The 19,275-nt window shown below is 45.0% G+C and overlaps 5 non-coding genes across 5 annotated transcripts; 1 reads left to right on the forward strand and 4 right to left on the reverse strand.

Moving 5' to 3' along the window:
- Positions 1 to 11,121: 11,121 nt before the first annotated feature.
- TRNAW-CCA lies at positions 11,122 to 11,193 on the reverse strand. Its single transcript has one exon. It is a non-coding gene; the product is annotated as a tRNA-Trp (tRNA).
- Positions 11,194 to 12,254: 1,061 nt separating this feature from the next.
- TRNAR-ACG lies at positions 12,255 to 12,327 on the forward strand. The gene has a single exon. It is a non-coding gene; the product is annotated as a tRNA-Arg (tRNA).
- Positions 12,328 to 14,431: 2,104 nt separating this feature from the next.
- On the reverse strand, positions 14,432 to 14,504 carry TRNAR-ACG. The gene has a single exon. It is a non-coding gene; the product is annotated as a tRNA-Arg (tRNA).
- Positions 14,505 to 15,032: 528 nt separating this feature from the next.
- Positions 15,033 to 15,105, reverse strand: TRNAR-ACG. The gene has a single exon. It is a non-coding gene; the product is annotated as a tRNA-Arg (tRNA).
- Positions 15,106 to 16,621: 1,516 nt separating this feature from the next.
- Positions 16,622 to 16,693, reverse strand: TRNAW-CCA. The gene has a single exon. It is a non-coding gene; the product is annotated as a tRNA-Trp (tRNA).
- Between the last annotated feature and the right edge of the window lie 2,582 nt (positions 16,694 to 19,275).

A 19,275-nucleotide genomic window follows, 5' to 3' on the forward strand; every position in this document is an offset into this window, starting at 1 on the left:
ATGGAGGAGAAATTTAAATTTTCACCCCTCTCTTTTCTCTTTAGTGGAATACAGAGAGGCAAACACCAGCATGAATAACCAAAAAATAAAACCCTTTTGTTTTTCTCAAGGCCCACTGAAATGTGAATTCCTCTCCCCTGCCTTTCACACAGGCAGAACAGTGTGGGAATGCTGTGCAAGTAGAAGCACTTGTCCATAAGAAATCCGTGTTAGGGAAGGGTGTTTTTCTCAAATAAAATCAGAGTGTGGTCCTGGGGAAGGTTGTGATTCCTTTTTATTATTTGAATAAGCTCCACTCACTTCCATGGCTTTACTATTTCCCTCCTCTGGAACAGAGTCAATGTATTATTAGAGTTAAATGACTTAAATTTGTGGTATGGATTGCCACAGCACTCAGATTTTGCTGAACAACTCTCTTTTCATGCAGAAGGAGAACAGCTTTCTAGGAAATAGGGAAGAAGGTTTTTTTTGACAATGAGGGTGGCAGAACACTGGCACAGGTTGCCCAGAGAGGTGGTGGGTGACCCTGGAAACAATCAGGGATGGGTTTGGAACAATCTGGTCTAGTGGAAGGTGTCCCTGCCCGTGTCAGGGGGTTGGAATGAGATGAGTTTTAAGGTCCTTTCCAACCCAAACCCTTCAAGGATTCCAGGATTCTATGGAAGTGAGCAACACTTTGAGCCCTGCTAGCACAGGCAACCCAAAAAATGTCATTCTAGGCAAGAGGAAAATTCCATGACTTTGACTACTAACAAAAACAAAGACATGTGCAAACTGGTTGCTTAAAACCGGGAAAGACTTGTATGAAACAAGGAGCAGAACAATTCATGCAGCACAGCAGTGACCTGGGGCTGGAACATGGAAGTGTGTGCATGGAACTGTATCCCACAGCACCCAGGGCCAGGATGAAGTCCTGGAGATCTCTGTTGAACATTAACTTCCACACAGGAGCTGGGAATTCAAGGAGCTGCAAGTACCTACCCCAGAGAAATCAAGCTCTCTAAGCAAAGGGGAACTGGGGGGATTTTGCAATTTAATTTTCCAGAATTTTGCCCCAGCAGCTCCTTTCCAAAGATGATGCTGCAAGGAAAATCTGAAGTGCAAACAGCATTTCAAGCTGATTTCTCAGTCTTCTTCAAGACAAGGTTTTTCTTCTCTTGTTGCCTCCTGGGTGACAAACTACCCCCAGAAAATTTCACAGCAAGCCCCATACATGATGCTATGTAGGAGGGGTTTGCCTCAGTATTTTCTCTTAAGTGTGTCTTATCAGCTAAAGACAAATGAAAAGAAGTCTAAGAACTACTATGCTTTTGAGAAAGGTTGATTATAAAATAGACTACATGTATTTGGATGGTGACAAAACTTCATTTTACCATTGTAACTATAAATATGCCTTTAAAATCTCATAGGCACATGGTTAGTTAGTGCTTATGTTCCATTAAAACTAAAACATAATCCAGTATTCTCCTGGCTTTCCTAATGATGGCACAAATCATTATTATAGAATCAGCATCATGGACTGATTTGGGTAGGAAGGGATCTTAAAGATCATCCAGCTCCATCTCTGCCATGGGCAGGGACACCTTCCACTGCCCCAGGTTGCTCCATCTGGAACAGCCTGGTCTAATGGAAGGTGGAACATCCTTGGAACTGCTCAAAACCAGGCTGGAGGAGGCTTAGAGGAACCTGGGCTAGTGGAAGGTCTCCCTATCCACGGCAGGGGGATGAAAATGGATGGTCTTTTAGTTCCCTTCCAACCCAACCCATTCTGTGATTCCATGTTTTTACCCTTTGGCATCACATAAGGGCATAATAAGAATGGGAAAATGAGGGTCAAGGTTGCTTCATCCATGAAAATTCATTAGTGGACGTCCTCTAATGGATGCACTTGGCTCTTGCACACAATGTTTCCACATGTCACTTGTCATTAGGGTGGTTTGTGCCATTTCCCATGGGCTAAGTGGCAGCACAGGGCAGGTTTTACCTCTGCCTCTCCACCAGTCCTCACTGAACTTGGCAATCCCTCCTATTAATGAAATATCCTAAAATTTTTAGATGAGGAAAAATGCATCAGATCAGTTAATGAATCCTGGTGTGTGAGACATTCTCTGGTGTCACTGGAAGGGCACAAAGAGAGGCCCCTGTACATTTAAGGTTCAGGGATGGTGCTGTGCTGAGGTTTGAGAACCTGGTCAATTATTACCTGCCCTTGGCTGCCTTGATCCCAGCTGCTTGTGCCCTCGTGTTTGCAACCCAGACACTGAGTCAACATTAAACAGACATTTAAATGACAGCACTGAACACCAGCTGGGAGAATGTACTGTCCTCTGTGCCTCCAGGCTAAAAGGGAATTCCTCTGTGGAGGGGAGGGTGACAAGGAATAATAATGAATGTTTGAGAAGAAAGAGAAAGGCAGGATCTGCTGTAGGTTAGGGAGAAAAGACTGGTACTTCTCTGGTCCTGATGAGGAGTTCCCTGATCTGACACACAGCCCTAGTGCTGCTGCTTTTCCTGAAAAGTACTGAGACTTCTGTGTGGATGGTATCCTACAAAATAAACCTCAATTTGTAAGAGTTATTGTACAGCTGATGACAGACTAAAACTCCAGAAGTGTCTTTATCAGACAGTGAGCAGGGTCTGAATGCTTCCCTCTGTGCATCATTTAAATGTCTGCTCCTGTGGTGTATTGGGTAGGTTGTGCTGCCTTTGGCACCATCATCATCAGAAAGAGAATCATGGAACTCCACTGGTTCACTGGTAGGAAGCTGCTAATGCTGTAGCCACAATATATAAATTCATACATATTTATATCAGTCAGGTCAACATGGCATTGATCTCCTCCTTGTTTTCATCTGTAGGAGCCAATCCCTTGTGCCTGCTACATCCAAGATCCCATTTCAATTTATTAAGCTGAAGCTAATTCAGGTAGCAGAGTATGAGCAGTGATTCAGGATGTGACCACTGAAAACTCATCATCCACAATATTCAATTATCAGAGCAGCCCTGGCAGTTTTGTCCTCTGCTAGCCCTCTGCCAAAACTCCTGTTTCAAAGATTAGTCCTGGCTGGGAACTATTCCAGCAGACAGCCTGGTGAGGTCACCTTGGACTGGAAGACAAGAATTGCACAATATGGGTATGGTCAAAAGATGCCATCCCAGAACCCAGAGAAAGGTGCTGTTACAAGTCCAGAAGTGTTCCAGACTTTATTTGCAACTAATCATATTACAATTATTCATATTTGTCTGGTTTGGCACCAGCTGCAAATAAGTCTTTAGTAAGATGCTTCATCAAATGTCCTTCTCTCCCTCCTCATGGCTCAGTTGTTTTGAATTCCTCTGTCCTGCTGCTGGCAATCTTTGCTCTGCTACAGATAATTAATAATAATATTTTTTTTTAAGATCTAAACATCTGTCTTCTATACAGGTCAGTGTCCTGATCAAAGTTTGGAATTGTGCATTTTCACTCCTGTCTCTGCTTGGGTGCCACCAACCCCAAGAGAAATCACAGCGATTATGGATGTCTAAATCCCACTCTGTGAGTCAACCACTGCAGATCTCCACTTGTATGGAGGGCACACAGTGAGGGATAACACTAAAAAGAAAGGTATCACTAATCTAACAAAAAAGTGTGTCCATTCAGTTTTAAAATATGGCTTGAAATATCATATCAAGGGATGGTTTGGGTTGGATGGATCTTAAAGAACATCCAGTCCCACCCCTGCCATGGACAGGGACACCTTCCCCTATCCCAGGTTGCTCCAAGCCCTGTCCAGCCTGGTCTTGGACACTTCTGAAAACCAGCTACCTGTAGGAGACACCTGAAATAATGAGATACTTTGATTTACTCAGTTACCTCACTTCTAGCCCTCTGGAAAGCAGCCCATGACTTCAAAGGTCAATATCAGGGACAAAACCCAGTTGTGCAAGCCATGACATCATCAAGCACATCACCAATTTCCGATGAGGCAATCAGGGCATTGTGTAATGCAGGGGGACAGAGCTGGGGGTGGAATTTTGCTTTCTCCCACCCAATGGGTCACATCTGCTGGAGGTGAGAAGTGGCAGAGCCTGGCTCTTTACTTGTTCCTACATCACCTAATTGTTTGCTGTCCAGGTTCTAGTTTAAATTCCAATTATTTTTTTTTCTTGAAACTTCTTTTCCTGAAATTTGTTTTTTTCCTGGAACTACACTCTCTGTGGGTTGAAAGCACTTTTCAGATGACTATGTTATCTTTAGGAGGCACAGAGACAGGACTCTGAGCATTTGTTTGATATCTGATGTCCTTTAAATATCTCTTTGAGATAAGAATGAGGTTGGGGAGGGCCTGGCACAGGGTGCCCAGAGAAGCTGTGGCTGCTCCATCCCTGGAAGTGTCCAAGGCCAGGTTGGATGGGGCTTGGAGCAACCTGGGATGTGGAAGGTGTCCCTGCCCTTGGCAGGGGGTGGAAGTGGAGGAATTTAAGGTCCCATCCAACCCAAAACATTCCATTCTGTGATCTATCAGATGAACCTCTGGGAGCACCACATAAATCTATTTTCTGCCTCTCCTTTCATTTCCTCTCTCCACTCACAGGTATTTTCCCCCACCACGTTGGTCTCTGTGCTGGGGGATGAGGTTTGCTCCAACCTCAGCCTGGACCAGGGCTGACATTGCAGCAGTTGCACAGTCCAGCATTGAAGAATCCCTCAAAAAACAGGGAAGTCACAGAGTTGCTCATTTTTGATTGCCCTTCCTTGCAGACATGTTGACATGGCACAAACCATCCTGCCTCATCTGCTGAAGTTTACAAAACGTTCGAGGTGATTTTCAGTGACCCCAAACCCCCTTTGCACAGAGCCACACAGGGCCAAAATCTCCTGCTCCCCTGTGCATGACTTTTCTGGGAAACCACGTCTCGAAGAGCAGCACCTCACCCCCTCCTTCAAGGATGGGATTCCTCCTGGGTAATGAGCCACACTCTTCTAGGAACTGACCTTTGGAAAGGCCAAGACTTCCTAGCAGCGTTCAGGGCTGCATTTCTCAAGAGTCACCCATGCGTTTTCACTCCCACACCTTTGCTGGGGGTATAAAACAGAGTTTAACTCACCTTTACCCCCATCTCCAGTCCCCCAGAGGGGCACTGAGGTTGGGTTTGTGGGTGTGGGTGCAAAGGTCCTTTCCAGCCCCAACCATTCTGTGATTCTGAGGCAACAAGGGTGGCCCTATGTCCATACTGTTAAATTCCTTCACCCTCAGGAATAGGTGGCTGGATTAAAACTGTCCATAGGTGTTGGAACCCTGGAAACTTGAGTGTCTTGGGTTACAATACAGGATGTGATAAAAGGTATCTGTTCTATCACCATCTGTTGAGGGTGGGGCAGTGATCCTGATCTCCCTGGGAGTTATTCTGCTAATGGGCATCCATTGAAACCAGGCAGGGCATTGTTCTTTATCTTTTCACAACCCATCCTTCCTCCAGCCAGTCATTTTCTGCTCATGGCCATTGAGTCCCACTGTGGCACTGATAAAATTACTGCATCCCATTGGAAGTTGCTCCAGCCAGGGGGAAGAGCCCAACATTTCTTACCAAGATAAAAACAGAGGGTTTGGGACACTAAGGGAGCCCCTTTCTCCACTGGACTCCAGAGGAAAACCGGATTTCTCCACATCACCACTGGAGCTCTGGAGGGAAACTGCACCTTGTACAGGAGCACTGCTCCAACTGAGCCACATCTGTCACTGCAGGAGGATGCAGCCACCATGGAATGGGACTGCTGCCAACACCCTGCCTGACGGGTGTCAGGTTGTACTCTGACTGTGTCAGGGTTTGGGGTTTGTTCTTTGTAGTGCTGTATTTCTATTTTAATTTCCCTGGTAAAGAACTGTTATTCCTAATTCCCATATCTTTGCCTGAGAGCCCCTTGATTTCAAAATTATAATAATTTGGAGGGAGGGGGTTTCCATTCTCCATTTCAAAGAGAAGCTCCTGCCTTTCTCCTCCAAACTAGGACACTGAGAATTTTAGACTTTCTGTGCTGACAGGCACTGACCCTCAAGAAAGCACTGCTTTTAACCTGAGGCCTTGAGAAGGCTTCCAGAATTGAAAGATAAAACTGGGATCGCTGGTGTGTAGTTTGAATAGAAGTGTGTAATAACATATGGTTAAAAAATTTAAACTTTAATGTTTTGAAATATAGCAATATATAGAACAAGATGGAGGTTTTAGGATGGAGATTTCTTTCTTCTTCACCTTCTTCTTCACAGGTCTAGGTGGAATCTTGTTTAATTTAATAGAAAAATCCACATTGCAAGTCACGGGTGTTTGGTTATGGATTAAAAGTAAAAATAATTTAGGTGTCCATTTTTAATTGGACTGAAATAATTTAGGTGTCCATTTTTAATTGGACTCTTTGGTCTTACAAAGCCTGTTAGAAAAAAAAGATATGTTGCCATTTTGCCATTTTTATCTTATTAGCTAAAAGTGCTGTAGCACTCACTGTAATATAAATAAGAACTAATAAACATAAAATATCATCTCTCAAGCTTTTAATCCCAAATCTGGCAAAAAAAAAAAAAAAAAGAAAACAAAACACAATACACAGGGAGTGGTTCCTAGCCCCATACCAACCCCCATGGATTGGTGACACTTGGTCTGGACCCAGTTGAGCTGATATTACAGACCCAGCCCTGCACCTCTGTCCCTACACCATTTTACTGCCAACACGGCCATGGTGCTGCTCCAGGACATTTTGTTATGGATGTTCTCACAGGAGAGGGTTGATGGAGCCTTTCCTTCCCTCCTTCCCCTCCTCCTGCCCAGGATACTCAGCAGTTCTGCTGGTACATTAGTGGGACCAAAGCTGTTGCAATCACACCACAAGTAAGTGAAATCTCTGGCTTTTACCCTAAAAATTAATTGACCTTTCAGATTACAGCAGGTCTGCATTTAATCAACCATTTCCCCCATGTCAAGGACATGGGTGTTGTGCAGTGAGTTTGCAAGAACAGTTTTGGTTAGTGGAATATGATATAAAATCTCAGAAGGAAGGAAGGAAGGGAAGGAGGGAAGGAAGGAAGGAAGGAAGGAAGGAAGGAAGGAAGGAAGGAAGGAAGGAAGGAAGGAAGGAAGGAAGGAAGGAAGGAAGGAAGGAAGGAAGGAAGGAAGGAAGGAAGGAAGGAAGGAAGGAAGGAAGGAAGGAAGGAAGGAAGGAAGGAAGGAAGGAAGGAAGGAAGGAAGGAAGGAAGGAAGGAAGGAAGGAAGGAAGGAAGGAAGGAAGGAAGGAAGGAAGGAAGGAAGGAAGGAAGGAAGGAAGGAAGGGAAAAAGGGAAAAAAAAGGAAAGAAGGAAGCCCAGCTGTTGGATCAAATCCCATTTTCACACAGCTCCTGTTCTTACATAAGGAATGAAATCCCAGGGAAAATTTCAGGCAAAGTAAAGAAACTTGGTTGATTTTCCATGCTCAAAAGTCTAAGAGCTGTATTATTTCTCTATCAGCTTTGGGAGATGAGCAATGATGTGCTGAGCAGCCTCATCTTGCCATTTTTTCTCTCTTGGGAAAAATTCCCATCATGAATTTTTCACTGCAAATATAAGGCATTAAAAGTGTCTAACACATTCTGGGGCTTTGAAAAGGACTGTGATAGAGCAGGGAGTGCAATTAGAAGGATGGGTGCCTACAAACTGGTGAGCTCTGGCTTGTATTCATTTAGACATTTATTCACTTTAAAAATCTACATCTCACTTCCAGCACTGGTGTCTGCTCACAAGGGTGGTCCCTGTGCTTTGTCCAGGTTTTCTTGGAATTTGTTCTGCTATTCACCCAGTTCCTCAGACAGCAACCTGAAAATCACTCATAAGTTCATCCTGGGTCTCCACCTGGCAGAACAGCTGAAAAATATAAAAAAATAGTTTACAAGAAATTAATTATGAATTAAGGTCTGGAATCTGATGACAAAGAAGTTTGATGATTTTCAGGCTTGGGAATTGCAACAGAGATAGAGATAAGAAATTGCTTTGAGCCTTTTTTATTGCTGTTTTCCCCTGAAAGAAATCCAAGGAAATATTTCTCTCTTGGAGATTATTAGCTGATAATCCATCCCATACTGTTTTATGGCCTGATTTTAAAGATACCAGTGTACAAGCTGAAAGCCCTTCTGACTCCTGATTGCAGATAAAGATAAATTTCAACCACATGCTGTCAACAAAATGTACATTGGGAAAGAAATTAGCCAGTGTCACAACCTGGGTTATTTTCCCCTAAATCCATTACCCCCACATACTTCTGTTACATATTTCCCACTTACTCCATTTTATGAAGCTCCCTGCTGTCAATGTGGCATTTAAATAGCTGAAATAAAATTGCCAAAACCCCACTCCCTGTTTTGTTTTTTTTTTTTTTTTTTTCCCGTGCCATTGCTGAAGATGTTTATAAAAATTCATCCCCACATGGAAAACTGGGGCATCACAGCCCTGGCACCCCCATCCTGCTCCACACTAAGGCAGGACTGAGATGTAGATGTAAACAGGGAAGGGATGAGAGCACCAGGGACAGGCTTGGCCAGAAAAAAAAATGAGAGACATTTAGAACCACAGAATCACTGAATTATTTAGGTGGGAAAAAAGATCCCAGACCACTGAGTCCATCCTGTGACCAATCCTCACCTTGTCACCAGCCCAGAACTCTGAGTGACACATCCAGTCATTCCAGGGACACCTCCAGGGATGGAAACTCCACCACCTCCCTGGGCAGCCCCTTCCAACTCCTGACCCCCCTTTCCATGAAGAAATTCTTCCTGGTATCTAAATGTTAACAGATTCCTCCATCACTTCTCCAGCAGCCACTTCACTGATTGATTCAAGTACTGAGGGAATAAAGAGGTTAAAGATGTTTTTTTTTTGCATGGAATGAGCCTCCCTCCACAAACAGAACCTACAGGTTGCCCAGAGAGGTTGTGGAATCTCCTTCACTGGAGATACTCCAGAACTGTCTGGACAAAATCCTGTGCAATATCTTCTCGGATGAGCCTGTTTGTGCAGGGAGGTTGGCCCAAGTGACCTCCAGTGGTGCCTTCCAACCTTGCCCATTCTGTTTTTCTGTGATCTCTATCCTTAGGAAGGTCCAGCAGATCAAAAACAACTTTTCTTTGGTCACTCACAGGGAGATGTGTCCTTGCCCTTACTTGGACACTGAGACTCGAGCCAACAGGATGGACAGAAATGAAAATGAAACTTCAGCTTCCAAAATAGTCATGAGATCATTCTAGAAGGAAGCCTGGTGACACAAGAGTGACACTTATACAGACAGAAAAACAAAAACTAAACCAACTTGCTGCCTGACAAAGCATACTTCAAGTTTTTACAGAAAAACATTTCTACCAGACACAAAAAGTCCAGAGTTGAACCCAATCTGTCACTGTGTGAAGGAGTCCCAGCTTCAGGTTTCACATCCTGCTCTGGTCAAGCAACTTCTATGTCAATATTCAGAGTAAACTACTTTGTGTAACAGACCTCAATAAGGCTGATCACAATTCCCTGAGAACTGGGTTTTCATTGGAAAATGAAGTTATATAGAAAGGAGCATTTCTAACAGGAATTTGCAGCAATATAGAGTATTTTAAGCCTTTCTCCTTCACATTTCCCCTTTTGATACAGCCTCAAAGATTTCCTTGTCTACGCAAGACAGAGTATTTTAACTGGAAACGTTTGGAGAGACTCAAGATTATGAAATAATCTTTGTTATTAAGTAGCTTATGACAACTTTCCTTGAATGGGAGACATCAAGTTTTACTCTCTGTTGAAGTGTCCCTTTGATTAAACCTCATCACCAGGCTCTTCATAGAATAACCAAATGGTTTTGTTTGAAAGGGAACCTTGAAGATCCTCTTGTTCCAACCCCCCTGTCATGAGCAGGGACCCCTTCCCTAGATTGTGACTCAAATCTCTCCTGCTTTAAAAAAAGGCTTTCAGAAGAGTTTGGACCTTTGAAAAATGAGAATAGTTGTGGATTCAGCATTTTTTATGAAATATAAAACTGTTCCCTTTGCCTGCAGTGAAAATACTTCTGATGGGAAGTCGACAAGAATAATGCTTCCCACCAGATATCCTTTCAAGAGAGTGCCAGTTGTGCCAACAACAGCATCTTGAAAATCATACTGTTTGGGGCTTTTTCATGGGTGGAAGATTTGCAAAAGGAAATACCCAAGTTTCTTTCCATTCTGAGAAGTCAAAGGAACAGAAAATCACATCATGGAGACAGAGCCAAGGACATTTGACTTAATGATCTTGGAGGTCTTGTCCAACCTCGATGATCCTGTGGCATTGAAAGCAGTGAGGCAGCGACATCTTGAGGAAAATCCCTGCTCACTCAACCCTTTGGGGGCACTCGAGGAGTTATGGGATAAGGGATCTTAGGTTCTTGTCTTTCTTGTTGATCCATTTTCTTATCTCGGTATGTCTCCTGTTTATGTATTTTTTAATTCAACTTGAAAGACCCTTTCAAGGAGTTCAGCTACCTTTTATGAATTATAACTCATAGAAGGTCATTCCTCCAGATTCAAGCCTTTTTTTCCAGCCCTCCATCCCCTCTGTCCATCTCACCATGGGGAATCAAGAAAAGACTAAGCAGAGAGGTAAAGATCCTGATGGCTCAGTTTGGGCTCTCCACAGCCAGGTGTTTCAACAGAATCAACAAAAAAACCTCACTGAGATAGTGAAGCAAGTTCAGTGAGAGCCACCAGGGTGGTGGGGGAATTGGATATGGAGAATGCAAGGAGAGATGGGGAGAAATTTGGATTATTCAACCTAAAGAAGGACATACAAATTCATTTTATCGCCCCTAACAGATCCTTGCCCTTCCAAAGGGATTTTGAGACCAGAAGAACTGATACCTAGACATGAAGCCACATCTGGGTGCCCACTGTTCCTGTCAGTTTTGCAAACTGGATGAGGGGAAGCTGCAGGTATACTGTGCAGAAGTGTAACTTTGAAGATACTTTGAGCACTCATCCAGCAAGGAAAGACACTCCGCCACGGTTCATCCACTGCCCTTCAGCAGGGATGTGGGATACAGAGCTACAGAGTGGGAGGGCAAAATGAAATGTCCAGGAGATGGGCATCTCACACGCCCACAGAGGGGACATCCTGACCCCGGTGTGATTTGAACACACAGCCTTCTGATCTGGAGTCAGACGCGCTGCCATTGCGCCACGAGGTCAGGGATGGGGCACATCCTGCTCGAATATCATCCTGGAATTTGGGGCATCCTTTGAGGGAATGGGAATTTTGTTTCACCTGGCAGGAGTGGCACCATCTTTGCTTGCCTTGCCTTGGTAAATAAAGAGGGCTTTAAATGAGATACTTCAGAAGAAGGCAAAAAATGCAGAGCGTCTCCCAGGAAAAAAAAAAACCTCCTGGATGTGGTGTCTCCAGAGGGACAGAGAAATGGTGGCCCAGCATCTCCTCTGGGGACAGAGGCCCCATTCACCTGGAATATTCATGGATATCAAACCCTTGATTCACAGGTTATAACCAAAGTTCAGGACAAAGCAGGGAGGTGTGCTGAGTGTCTGCTGCTCTTTGCCTCATGAGGAAGCTGAAGGGAGTGAAGGCTTTCTCTGAAAAGTGGAAAAAGCTTCACAACTGCAGGCTCAGTCACTCCTGGAAGAACTGGGCTTATCTTCATGTGATATTTCCCTGGAAGTGTAGGGTGGTACAGTCAGTCCAGGGAATTCCTGGAGTGTTTAAGGACAATGATTCAGTGTAAGATGATGGAAATAGAAAGAGGTTTCTGATGGACACCATGAGGAGTTTTTTCAAGGAAAGAGTAAAAGAGCCTGGTCCATCCCACCTCAGAGGCCAGGCGAAGATTATGAAAGAAATGTTCCTGAAATGCAGGAAGGATATGATGATGACTGGAGACAGGGATCGTGGACTTCCCAAGGGCAGAACACTCTGGGATGATACAATTTCATCCTCAATGGCCAAATAGACACTAAGGAACATCATTTATCTTTGGTTTCACCTCTGACAAGGTCTCCCAGATGTGTCCCTGCAGCAGGACACACACACAGAGCAGCTGAGCTCAATCCAAAGGCAAAGCAAAGCGCCAGCACCACGCACTGAGGGGCTTGGGGTCAGGGCTTGGTGCTCCAGGGCACCCTTCACTGCTGGGAGCTGAACTGGGTGAGGTTTGGTGTCTGTGCTGGCAGCAGAGGCTGCTCCAGAGAAGGAAGGACACGGCCAGGCTGGCAGGGACATGGGGGTGGCCAGGGGACAGGGCCAGTGGCGCAATGGACAACGCGCCTGACTACGGATCAGGAGATTGCAGGTTCGACTCCTGCCTGGCTCAACACTTTTAGCCCACAGACATTCCTCCTGCTCCCTTTGTGAGCACCTTCCTTCTCCTGCCCACCATCCATCCTGCCTCAAGCTCCTCATGTCCTGTCCCACACTCCAAAAGGGCTCACACCAGAGCCAGGGCACCTCCTCAAATCCCACAGCGGAGTGCAGGTAACTCCAAACTGCTGTTCCACAGCCAGGACAGAGCCAGCACTCCCAGGATGTCCTGACACCTTGTGTGCCCTCATCCCCAGCCCCCTCCATGTCTCACTCTGGTCTTGCTGTCCTTTGTCAATGCCTTGCCAGGATCTGTTCTGGAAGCAGTGCCCTGCTCACAGCCTTGATGTCACAAAATGATGCTCCTGTGATGGTGATAATGGAGAGATGGGAAAAGAGCCTGGAAGGTCAAGGACCTCAGGAAAACAGCTGTGCCATGTCACATCCACCACCAGCTTCAGGGTGATCCAGGCAGGACTTAAACCTGCATCTCCTGATCCATAGTCAGGTGTGTTCATAGTCCATTGAGCAATTTGTTCTGATCCCTGCTGTCCTCACTTCAGGAGCACCTGGATGTATTGGTGATTAAAGGGAAATGACAGGATCTCACCTTGCTCCCTCCTACCCCTTCCATGTCAGCCTTGCCCTCCGCATCTGTGGATTCACTGGTTCTACCACCCAGGAGAGGAGATGTCTGTACCAAGCTCCAGGCTCAGCTCAGCTACTCTGGAGGTTGGAGGGCATTTTGCCTTCCTCATGGAATGTGTAGTTAAACTTCCCAGCCCATACAGAACTCTCTGAAGCTGTGATGCCCAGTGGAGGGGAAAGAATATCCCAAGGCCCCCTCCACTTGTTCTAGTCTGGTAACAGAGGGGTGGACAGGTGGGCTGTAGCAAGATCTTCCTTGATGGCCAATTGGTCTGGGCTACCCTGCACATGGATATTTTCGACCTTCCTGACCCAAGTCACAGACACAGAGAGGGTACAAAACAGTGATGACAGGGCCATGGGTGTGCAAATGTAGAATGACGCAACAAAAGAACATGGAAATGGGAATTTTACATCAAATAACAGTGACTTGTGTTGGAAATTGAATGTGGTGGTCTCTAATCCAGACTTCTGCTTAATTTATGACATACAGATCAGTACTACATGTTCAAACTCTGAATATCTCCAAGGATGTAGATGCCACAACTTCTCTGGGTTCTTCTTTTAGTGATTTACCATCTCACAGAGATTTTTTTTTTCCAGTGTATCCAGTCCGAACCTCCCCTAATGCAAGGGAAGTTTTGCTGTGCAGGAAGCCCCCTGTCTTGGGTTGCAATACAGGATGTGACCCAAAGTCTGTATTTTATCACTAACTGTTGAAACCAGGTGAGGCAGTGTTCCTTATCTCCACAGGAGATATCCTCTGCTAATGGTCCAGCTGTTAAAAACCGGATGGGATGGTGTTCTTCATCTTTTCTACAACCCATCCTTCCTCCAGGAGATCTCTTCTGTTAATTGCCATTGAGTCCCAGGGCATGACTGATAAAATTCCATCATCCCATGGGGAGATGCTCCAGCCAGGGGGAGGAGCCAAGCCTTTCCTACCCAGATAAAATCTGAGATTTGGAACATCAGAGCAGCCTTTTTCCAGTGGATCCCAGAGGAAAGCCAGACCTTTCCACATCATCACTGGGAAACTGCACCTTGTACAGGAGCACTGCTCCAACTGAGCCACATCTGTCACTGCAGGAGGATGCAGCCACCATGGAATGGGACTGCTGCCAACACCCTGCCTGACGGGTGTCAGGTTGTACTCTGACTGTGTCAGGGTTTGGGGTTTGTTTCTTTGTAGTGCTGTATTTCTATTTTAATTTCCCTAGTAAAGAACTGTTATTCCTAATTCCCATATTTTTGCCTGAGAGCCCCTTAATTTCAAAATTCTAATAATTTGGAGGGAAGGGGTTACATTTTCCATTTCAAGAGAGTCTCCAGCCTTTCTTAGCAGACTCCTGTCTTTCAAACCAAGACACCCACCAAGAAGGGACAACAGCAGAGAGAGGCAGGGCAGCATGGAGAAAGATGTCCCCTGTCACCATCCATATAACAGCCAGGCTGTGGGCAGGAAAATGCGAGCCAGGCAGGAGTTGAACCTGCAATCTCCTGATCCGTAGTCAGGCGCGTTGTCCATTGCGCCACTGGCCCTCCTGGAGCTCTGGGGGCTTCCCATCAATGGATGGGCTTTGTGACAGAATTAATTATGTACAGAAAAATTAGATCTGAGGAGATCCCTGGGAAGCAGGTGATCTAATCCATGCTCAGAGGACAACAGTCATTGACGACAGTTGTAATCAAGCTTTTAATAACTCCAAGGACGGAAACTCCAAAGCTTGTATGGAGATTTGTCCTACTCTGAGACCATCACTGTCACATGCAGAACTCGGCAAGGCACTGACAAAGGGTAGCAGGACCAGTGTGAGCCTTGGAGGGTGCACGAGGTCCCAGGACACTCTGGGAGTGCTGGCTCTGTCCTGCCTGTGGAACAGCAGTTTGGAGGTACCTGCACTCCGCTGTGGGATTTGAGGAGGTGCCCTGGCTCTGGTGTGGTCCCCAGCCCTGCCCCTTTTGGAGTGTGGGACAGGACATGAGGAGCTTGAGGCAGGATGGATGGTGGGCAGGAGAAGGAAGGTGCTCACAAAGGGAGCAGGAGGAATGTCTGTGGGCTAAAAGTGTTGAGCCAGGCAGGAGTCGAACCTGCAATCTCCTGATCCGTAGTCAGGCGCGTTGTCCATTGCGCCACTGGCCCTGTCCCCTGGCCACCCCCATGTCCCTGCCAGCCTGGCCGTGTCCTTCCTTCTGTGGAGCAGCCTCTGCTGCCAGCACAGGCACCAAACCACACCCAGTTCAGCTCCCAGCAGTGAAGGGTCCCCTGGAGCACCAAGCCCTGACCCCAAACCCCTCAGTGCGTGGTGCTGGCGCTTTGCTTTGCCTTTGGATTGAGCTCAGCTGCTCTGTGTGTGTGTCCTGCTGCAGGGACACGTTTGGGCGACCTTGTCAGAGGTGAAACCAAAGTCAAGAGAAATTGTGTTCCTCGATGTCCACCTGACTACCAAAGAAATCATCTATTCAAAGAAATCTATTCTTCTGGTCAAAGCTTGTCTGCCTTTGGTAAATCCTTTGGCCTTCCACTCGTTTTCACATCTTTCCTCCTTTTGGGCATGATTTTCTGAAGGATTGTTTCCATATTGTTCAGGTAGACTTGGAGCTGTAACTGCCCAGATTAGAGCTTTCCAGATGATCTTTCTTAATGTTCTTGAAAAGATCTTTCCATGTTGTTCAGCAGAAACTTGTCTCTTTTTCCATCATCCTACACAGATTAATTGCTCTTGATTCCTCTCCCCCTGGGCTGACCACACCACCCCACGTTACCCTGCCAGGCAAGCATTTCCAGATCCTCCAGAAATGACTGAGTCTACAGTTAAAAAGAAATCCTGCATTTTCCTGAGGAAGACATTACCTCCTTCTTGAGGTAGATTATGGCAGACACTGACCATGTTGGAACCCTGAAGCCTGGGAGTTTTGAATTTTTGTGCTTTCTGGCACTAACTCCCAAAGGAACATTGCTTTTGATTTGAAGCCTTGGAGAAGCTTCCAATTTGAGTGACGGAGTTAAAATCACTGGTGTGTAGTTAGAATAGAAGTGTGTGATTTCACATGGCAAAGAGTTTTGAATTTGAGGTTTTAGAATATAATAATAGGTATGGGACAAGATGGATGTTCTTGGGCATTGTCTCTTTCTTTCTTCTGTTTCTTCCTCTTCATGATTTCAGGTAGCAGTTTTTGGATTTGATAGTTAGTACCACAGTGTGGGTCACAGGTGTTTGGTTATCAGGTCAAAAGTATAAATAATATAAATGTTAGCTTTTTATTGGATAGTTAGGTTTAAAATACCTTGTAATTTGCTAGATTCACCTTCATTTTCTCTCTTTTGGCTTGATAGCTAGAAGTGCTGAAGAACTCTCTGCACTTTAGATAAAATTTAATGAACAACCAAGTCAGAACAAGAAATCCATCTCTCGAGCATTCAATCCTGACTCTGAGTGAAGGCAAAAAGACAAAACTAACCACTGACACCACCACACCACAACCTCCCTGCTTTCATCCTGACCCGTATTTTCCATCGAGCACAGTTCCCTTCTCAAAGGAGAGCTCTGGGCATCGTGTTCCCCATATCCTGACATTTTGTTCCCCATATCCTGAGCCCTCCCCTGCCACAGAACAGCCCTCCAGAAAAGCAGAGCAGTGCCAGCGGTGTCCCAGCCTGACCCCGGTGTGATTTGAACACACAACCTTCTGATCTGGAGTCAGACGCGCTGCCCTTGCGCCACGAGGTCGGGGTGGAGGGATCCAGGGGCTCAGGATTGGACCCTGGGAATGTCCTTTCCATGGGGACCACCCTGGGGTGTCCCTGCATAAATATATAAATATACATATATATATATATATATATATACATATATAGAGATAAATATATCTATATATAAATATATAGATATATAAATATATAAATATATAAATACATAAATATATAAATATATAAATATATAAATATATAAATATATAAATATATAAATATATAAATATATAAATATATAAATATATAAATATATAAATATATAAATACGGGCAGTATTGCCTGTGCTGTGGCCAGCAGTGCAATGGGCAAAGCACCAGGAAACTCCTCCCTGGCTCAACCTAATCCTGTGAGAGCAGAGCTCTCAGTGTCACCACAGTTAAAGAGATTTTTAGAAATGTTACAAAATTATATGAGCTAGAAAGTATTAAATTTATAGTTAAACACTTACTCTGAATGTGACTCCCTCCAAATATTCAATCCCTCTGTAAAATTTGATGTCTGAAACCAAATTCCATCCCTGCTCTCCAAACACATTAACAATCACCACACATTCAATCTGTGAATTAACAGTGCTGAGGATGGAGCAAAGAGACATTTCCTCTTGTTTTTACTTTCCCACCTGAGCAAATCCTGCAAATCCACGAGGTCCCTTCCTGCTCCAGCACCTTTTCCCACAAGAGGGAGCCAGGAACCAGCTCACGGGCTCCATGAGCTGTAAATCAGGCTGGAGATTAATTTGGTTCAGTGAAGGATCCTCCATCCCAAGGCCAGACTGGAAATTCAGCTTGTTTCCTTCCTGGAAATACAGGGTTTTTATCCTCCACAGCCCAAAGGTTTTGTCTAATAAATTCCAATGGTTGCTATTAGATTTTTTCCCCACACATTTTTCCCTGCTGACCACCCCCAGTGGCACCTCTCCTCATCCATCCCACTCTATCTCTTGTTCCTTATATTTTTGTAAATAAAGTCAGGTTTTCAGCCAGTTCCAGGAGCACTTCACCCCAACTGCAGTAAAATCCTGCTGATTTACATTGCCATAACGCAAATCTGGTTAAGTGTTTTGCAAAAGCAGATGTTTCCCAGAAATTTAACTTCCCAGCTTCCCTTCTGAATTATTTTCAGAGCTGTCCCATGACTGAAAACTTCAAAATGAAAGAGAAGTCTTCCCTTCTCATAAAAACTTTTTACTGAAAGGGATGTGAGTCCCAGGACAGATCAGCAAAACCCTCCAGGGATGGAAACTTCACCACTGCAGCTGTACCAGGGCTGGACAGAGCTTTCTGTGAGGGAAATGTTCAAATATCCAATCTAAACCTCCCCTGGTGCAATTTGAGGTGATTCCTCTTGCTCTGTCACTTGTTAATTGGGAGAAGATCCCAATTTTCCCCCGGCTGTCCCCTCCTGTCAGGAGTTGTGCAGATCCACAAGGTTCCCCCTGAGCCTCCTTTTCTCCAGGCTGAGCCCCTCTCCCAGCTCCCTCAGCAGTTTCTCAAAGAGATCCTTAGGAAAGGGGCAGAACTTTCACTCTGTGTAAACATTTCTCCTGTGATCCGTATAAAACATGTCTCTGATCTGGAATAACCTGGGAAAAGCAACTTGGGAAAAAAGAAAAAAAAAACAAACAAAGTGCAGAGGCATCACGGCAGACTGAGATGGTGCTTGAATTTCAAAGGGGTTTTTTGTGGATAATTTCTGATCCTAATTTGAAGGGGACTGTGATTGTGTAAGCACTTGAGGTCTGACAGTGAGGACATTCCAGAAATGATGGAGGAGGATTTTGAATGTGAGATTACTGGCCAGTCACCCCTCTTCCACCATTCTGCTAACACACTTGAGGTTTTGAATTTGTGCTTCACCTCCTGTGGAAATAAAGTTTTTAAAGGTAAACATTTCCAGTCCATCACTACAGAACAGGACCATATTTTTGAGATTTAAAAAAATAATTGTTGGGAAAGCTGAATGTCTGCTCCAGTCTGACAAAGCACAAGGACAGATCCTGTCTGAGAGCTGAGATGAATATCTCAACTGGGATCCCCTTGGATTCAGGGGGAATTTGAGCCAACTGGAGGGTTCTTGTAGCAGCTTTTGTTTCATCCCTATCCCTGGAGTCCCTGGAAATGGACACAAACACCTCTCCTTGGCACCTGCAAACTTGCAATGGAAAGCAAACAAAGAGGGCAGGGAGGCAGACAGAGAACAATGCCCGTGGTGATGATGAGGTTTGTATTGTTGGTATCAAGGCTGCTGGGTCAGAACAACATCAATAAATATCTTGTACAGAAAGAGGCTGAAGTGAATGGCTGAGGGAGAGCCTGAGCTGTCAGCTGCCATTTCCATGTGTCTGTCGATGTAATTCAAACTCTGTGCAGACAAATGCTGAGGAAAACTCATGAATCTCACTTGTCATGGGCTCTTTGTGCACCTGCACAGCTGAAGGTACTGCTGGTGAAAAAAACCTGAAAACTGATAATCTTCACTTCATGTATCATATCATGGAATGTCAGAAGGATTTGGGATGAAAGGGAAAAATCATCTCATTCCAACCCCCTGCCATGGATA

The sequence above is a fragment of the Catharus ustulatus genome, chromosome 3, assembly GCF_009819885.2.
Source record: "Catharus ustulatus isolate bCatUst1 chromosome 3, bCatUst1.pri.v2, whole genome shotgun sequence".
In the NCBI taxonomy this organism is placed as follows: domain Eukaryota; kingdom Metazoa; phylum Chordata; class Aves; order Passeriformes; family Turdidae; genus Catharus; species Catharus ustulatus.